General features: G+C 39.3%; 1 long non-coding RNA gene across 1 annotated transcript in view; it reads left to right on the forward strand.

The window, feature by feature from the left end:
- Positions 1-3,967, forward strand: part of LOC123521598 — a 6,436-nt gene extending 2,469 nt beyond the window's left edge. Inside the window, exon 2 of the long non-coding RNA XR_006680005.1 lies at positions 3,800-3,967. This is a non-coding gene — a long non-coding RNA (uncharacterized LOC123521598). The remainder of the gene's footprint in view (positions 1-3,799) is intronic.
- The last annotated feature ends 2,426 nt before the right edge of the window (positions 3,968-6,393 follow it).

Genomic DNA, 6,393 nt, shown 5'->3' on the forward strand with positions numbered 1-6,393 from the left:
GGCAATGAATGTACAAATGTGCTTTACACAATTGATATATGTATGGATTGTGATGAGTTGTATGAGCCCCTAATAAAACAATTTTTTTAATGTGCTGAAAAACTTGGCTTATACACCAGTATATATGGTAGCTTATTTTATACCAAGCAAGGTGGCAAAATTGACCAGTCTCCTTGTCAAATTCCCAAGATTTTCAAACACAGTTAACCACTCCCAGTCGCTCACAATGGAATGATAAAATCTTATTAGCATCTTCCACGTTCTTTCATCCAGCAAAACTCGGCAGGGAAAGGACATTTGGTGGAAGTTACAAAGACTATGGCTAGAAGAAGAACATCAAAATATTTATTGCACTGCAGGTAATGGATGTTTATAATTCTTAATTCTTAAGAAATTAGGAAAAAAATCGAAAGATATACTGACAAATGACTGATAGCATTGTTCAACTTCATTGATCATAAAAATCATATCTTGAATTAGCAAAGATTTAAAGGAAAGTAATACACAATTGGGCCAGGACTTGTTGAAACAGGTATTGCAGGTAGCACTGGAAATCAGTACCTTGCTGACAAGAATTTTCTGAACCATCTATCAAAACCTTTAAGATGTGCACCTACTTGGGCTAAGTAAGTATATTTCTAGAAAGTTATCAAAATTGCACATCTACATTGGATAGAGTTCATTTCAGCAATGTCCACCAATAAAGGACAGATTAAATGTATGTCATCCATATGACTTAGACATGAGCAACATGGCTGCAAATCAGTTCATATTAGTTTCAGAAATGTTATCTGCATGACTACAAGGTTATCTCAAAATCAGGAGCAGGAAGCAAGGCAAAGCACACTAAGAGTCTGGAACTTCCAGAAAGCATCTGCAAACAGACAGCTACTCCTCGCCAACGTTTTGCTGCGACCTGGTTTTCATCTCTGCTTCTGGGCTTGCTTGCTTGCATAATGTGTTTCTCTGCTAATTGTCTTTCTCTGTACACAAAAAGAGTAGCATCAACTTTTCCTACCCTATCAAATCAAGCACTCTGAGCCAGATTCCAAAATTCCAGTAGAATCTGATTTACTCAGCTTGATTAAATTCTCCGCAACTGGTTCTGTTAGCTATGGCCCTGACCACTCAAAAAAGAGCAGTGGTTCTCAACCTGGGGGTCACGACCCATTTAGGGGTCGAATACCCCTTTCACAGGGGTCTCCAGATTCATAACAGTAGCAATATTACAGTGATGAAATAGCAACAAAAATAACTTTATGGTTGGGGGTCACCACAACATGAGGAACTATATTAAAGGGTCCCGGCATTGGGAAGATTGAGAACCACTGTCTTGAAAGCAAGCTCCGATTGAGAATGATGAGGACAATGAATGTACAAATGTGCTTTACACAATTGATGTCTGTATGGATTGTGATAAGAGTTGTATAAGCCCCTAATAAAATGATTAAAATAAATAAATGAACAAATAAAAAAGAAAGCAAGCTCCAAATAGAAAGCATGGTCAGAAGAATTGCTAGAAAGGAAATGTGTGGTTCAATCCCGGGTTTCGGCACTAAAAAAAAAAAGAAAGGAAATGTGGAAGTGAACTCTGATCACCTATAGTGATACACAGTCGGTGAGATGCTATCAACCTTATAAAATGATGTAGATGATGCTTTGATTAGGAAAGATGTAAAATACATGTTGAGAGAGAAAAGTAGGCTATAAATAACTGTGGATAGTAGTTCGTACCACATGATGTATTTTTATTTTTCACTCACTCAACTTTTTGTTTATTTGTATTATGCACAATCAATATATTCTGGAAGGGCAAATAAAATTATTTTCTTATAAAGATGTGGACAAGCTTATTAGTGGGGTAGGAGATGGGGGAAGTTCTTGCCTGATGGCTCTGAATTAGATAGTGGTGCTCTATGAAGTAAGCATCAAAAGAAATAAGGATTCACAAGCTTTAAGGACTTTTATAAGATGCTTAATATAGCTACTTTTCAATGTCCTGCCTCTTCCTCCAAGAATTGTGCCTAGAAAAAGATATGCACTATACAGGAGAAAATTATTAGACAACGAAAACAGAGCAAAGGGTAATTGAACAACAAAATTAAGTGAAGGTATGTTAATGCCAAAATTAAATAAATCCTTAAACCAACCAGCTGACCAATTCACTGCCATCAAGCCAATTCCAATTCATAGCAACCCAAGAAAGGGTTTCCAAGGCTGTAAATCGTTATTTATTTTGGGGGAGAGGGAGCTGTAAATCTTTAGGAGAGCAAGTAGCCCCATCTTTTTACCATGGGGTGGGCTTGAACAGCCTTTCTTTTGTTAAGGTTCTGTGTAATTGATTGAATCAGATTCGTAGCAAGCAAAGCAAAGGGGAACTATATGTTCACATGATCTATACCGATTTTTTAAAAAAACAAACTGAAAATATCTTCCAGAAAAAAACAAACCAAACTCACTGCTAGCTGACAAGTCTACTTTGACTCGTAGTGACCCCATAGGACAGAGTAGAACTGGCCCGGTGGGTTTCTGAGGCTGTAAATCTTCACCGGAGCAGAAACCCTCTCTTTTTCCCAAGGAGCAGCTGGTGGTTTTAAACTTCTGGCCTTGTGGTCAGTAGCCCAACGTGTAACCCACTGTATCCCCAGAGCTCCTTTTAAGACAAGACCCTCATAAGGAAACAGTGTCTAAGAGTCTGTTACCATTGTGTCTCTTCTCTTTTTGTACACCTTAGGACCATTTTCAAAAACGTACACTCTTATATTCATTAACTCAGTCATTTTTTAAGTCTTACTAAAGTACTGTGAGAAATGGGAGCATTAAGACAACATCCTTGCCCTCGAGGACTGGAGCATCTGCTATGGAAGAAAAATGACTGCAATATATGATAGTGTATCTGTTCTGTAAGGCGACTCATTAGTATCGTTCATGCAAGAATAGCGATTATGAATAACTAGAAATCAAGACAGTATTGAAGGGGGGAAAGTGAGATGGGGTTTCACAGTACATAGAAATACTTTCAACCTGTAGGATCATCGTCACACTGATGGTTACTTTTTCCTACTTATTTGATTCCTGAAAATAACTAACGCAATGTTAGGAGCCCTGGTAGTGTAGTAGGTTACACACTGAGCTGCTAAAAGCAACATCGGCAGTTCAAAACCACCAGCCTCTCTGCAGGTGAAAGCTGAAGCTTTCTACTTCCATAGAGAGTGACAGTCTCAGGAACCCACTGTAGACAGCAGTGCTACTCTGTCCTGTGAGGTTGCTGCTACTTCAGTGTTGCATTACTCAAAAACTCAAACTCAATTGCAGTGAATTTGAGTTTTCAAGTAATGTAACTTTGAAAATGATAAGTGCTATTAAAAAAATTGGGAATCAAGAAAGAAAACTTTTTTCCCTACAAAAGAAAGGGGAGTTGAGGTACCCTTGATCAAGAGTCATTGGTTAAGAATCAGCATTGTAATTAACAAATACATTCAAGAACAAAAAGAATACTTCTCAAATCCCGCCCAACATATTTTCCTACTTGGTAAGCTATTTCTGTTCATCTTTATGGCCCCAATATAACTTTTGATAATGTTGAAAAGTTGTATGAAAACTTCAATTTAGTTGTATTAATGCTGATGTAAAGCCCCCCTTTTTATTAGTAAGTGGATATTATAGTACACCATTCCTGTGTGTTTGGCTGCCCCATACACACACACCTTCCCCCTCCCTGTCCCAGGAGAACTGTCATTGGTACTCTTAGGAAAAAAGCTGGCACTGTAAGAATAAAGATCCCCCTCTCGTGTTGCAGATGCTAAAAACCTGGATGCACGGAGCAGACAGGGACCGCCTTTGCTACCACAAGGTGACTCGTTTGAAATCGAACTAACTGGAAGACGAGGACCAAAGCTTGATGATATGGCTTATGCCTGCCCCTTACCCCTCAGTTAAGTGGACCAATAAACTCGTTTGTCCTTAAGCTTGGGCATGTTATTTACTCCTCCAAAGAGGAGCCTTGACCACTCAATAGTTAAGAGTTCAGCTCTTCACTTAAAGAACCTATTAGTCACCCGCACAGTGGTGGAAGATGTAGCAGATCACCTCCGTAAGGGTTACCTATGGCCTTGGAGACCCTACAGGTCAGTCAAATGCTGTCTAATAGAGTCAGATTCACTCAGTGGCAATGGCTTTGTTTTGGGTTTTGTTTTTTAAATAAATGTGTGATAGTTAGGTTTATTGAGCCAACCTAGCCAATAGGAACATGTGGGATTAACCAGGTGGCAGTTTGATTGGAGGGCAAAGAGATAAATGGCTTGCCAAGGCCCGCCCTTCTCTCTTGCTTTCTGATGATGGGACCAGCTTGAGGCTGCTTTAACTTGTGAGCTCCGCCACCTGTGGGACAAGCCAACCCCTGTCACTAGAGCTTGAGGTTCCTTCAAGACCTACTTCATCACAGTGCTGGTGTGCACTTGAGCTTGAGGCTGGTGGATCCTGTTGTCTTCGATTGCTTGAGTTCGAGATCCCCTCCTGAGCTGCTGACTGTTGGTGAGCCACCCTGCTGTTTGCTGCCTGTGGGCAGACTCTGCCTGCATTGCCCTGTGGAAGACTCAGCTGTCTGCTTCCTTGACCTTGGACCCAGCAGCCTTCTGAGTTGAAGGACTTCCAGTATATTAACTGTTGCACAGAAGTGAGTTAAACTGAGCCCTCTGTACTGCTGTGTGGACTAATTAACTGTTCTATTCCTTTGTGCTATATAAACCTATCCGTGTGTGTGTGTGTGTGTGTGTGTGTGTGTGTGTCCTAGTTTTGTTGCTCCAGAGAACCCTGCCTAACAATACGGGGATGGTATTTCTAATCAAGATAAGAGTAATTCATTAAAGTATATCAAGAGCTATATTTGAGTGGTTGGGGAAGAGGAACTAGAGTTTTTCATACCAGAATACAGTCTAAATGAATTGGAATTAGGTAAGTGCCTTAAGTGTGATTTTGACCCAGCTTCTATGATTCTAAAACTTTAGATAATAAGAGACTGTACTTATATACATATGTATGTTAGGATAAACATGGATAATATATCATTAGAATATTAAAAGATAGTATGTATGGCTGAATAATTAAGGTATGACATAGCCCACATTCTTAAAGGGGCAATGTGACCACCTGAAAGCAGGTATGAAGTTCAGGTCCTAATTAATTGTGTTGGCAACCTTGTTGAAAATCAATTAAGCATATATGTAGTGGTTTATTTCTGGACTTTAAATTTTATCATTGATATATGGAGCTCTGGTGGCATCTTGGGTTACACATTGAGCTGCTAACCACAGGTCAGTAGTTCGAACCCACCAGCTGTTCCACAGAAGAAAGATGAGGCTGTATATTCCCATAAAGACTGAAAGACTTGGGAACCCAAAGGGGCAGTTTAATTCTGTCTTATGGGGTTACTGTGAGTCAGAATTGACTCGATGCCATGAGGAAGGGGTTGTTTTTGCTTAGGACCTATATGTCTATCCTTATGCCAGTACCACACTATCTTGAATAATGTAACTTTGTAGTGAAATTTAAATATAGGAAATGTGAATCTTCCGATGGAGATCTTTTTCAAAATTGCTCTGGCCTTTCTGTTTTGCTATAACAAACAAACATGTTTTCTTGCTGTTTATGAAGCTACAAGTCTGAATTCAGGGCACCAGCTGCAGGCTAAGTTTTTCTCTGTTGGCTCGAGTAAGGTGGCTTCTTCTTTCACCTCGAATAAGGTGAGCCTGGCATTTATTGAAGCTCACTCCCCATGTGTCTTGGAATCAATCTTCCCCTGAGTCTAGTCAATCCAAAGGTCATGTTCCAATCCTGGCTCTAATGTCTTGGTGGTACCAAACTCCCTCCCTCTTTGCTCACTTCCTCTCTCATCTCTTTTAGGAAAAAGGTGCTACAGACCATACCTTTGATCCTTTGTGTTAGATCAGGGCTCTGTTCTAGCTATTTGTGTGTTTGTTTTAAAGTTTTTAAAATTTGTTATTATATATAATTCACATACCAGACAACTTAATGGTTTAAATATATTTTAAAGAATTGTGTAATCATCCCCTCAATCAATTTGAGACCATTTTCTCCCTTTTTTCCCAATAGTTTTATTGGTACATAATTTACATATCATACAATTCAATAGTTCAATCATTCAACCGTATCAAGGGGCCTTGATATCAAGGGGCCACAACATCAGTCATAGAGCATCTTCCCACCTCATGGGTAAATCACCTTTAAAATGAGTTGTGCAATCCCAATCAGCTCTATTGCTCCCTCCTCAATCCTGCCTTCATCATTCTTTTCTTAGTTTTAAAGCATATACTTCACATATCATACAATTTAATCATTCAATCATATTGAGAAGATTTGTGCATGTGTTAGGCA

The sequence above is a fragment of the Echinops telfairi genome, unplaced genomic scaffold (genome assembly GCF_000313985.2).
Source record: "Echinops telfairi isolate 266 unplaced genomic scaffold, ASM31398v2 ScPeMD7_2;HRSCAF=8, whole genome shotgun sequence".
Taxonomy (NCBI): Eukaryota; Metazoa; Chordata; class Mammalia; order Afrosoricida; family Tenrecidae; genus Echinops; species Echinops telfairi.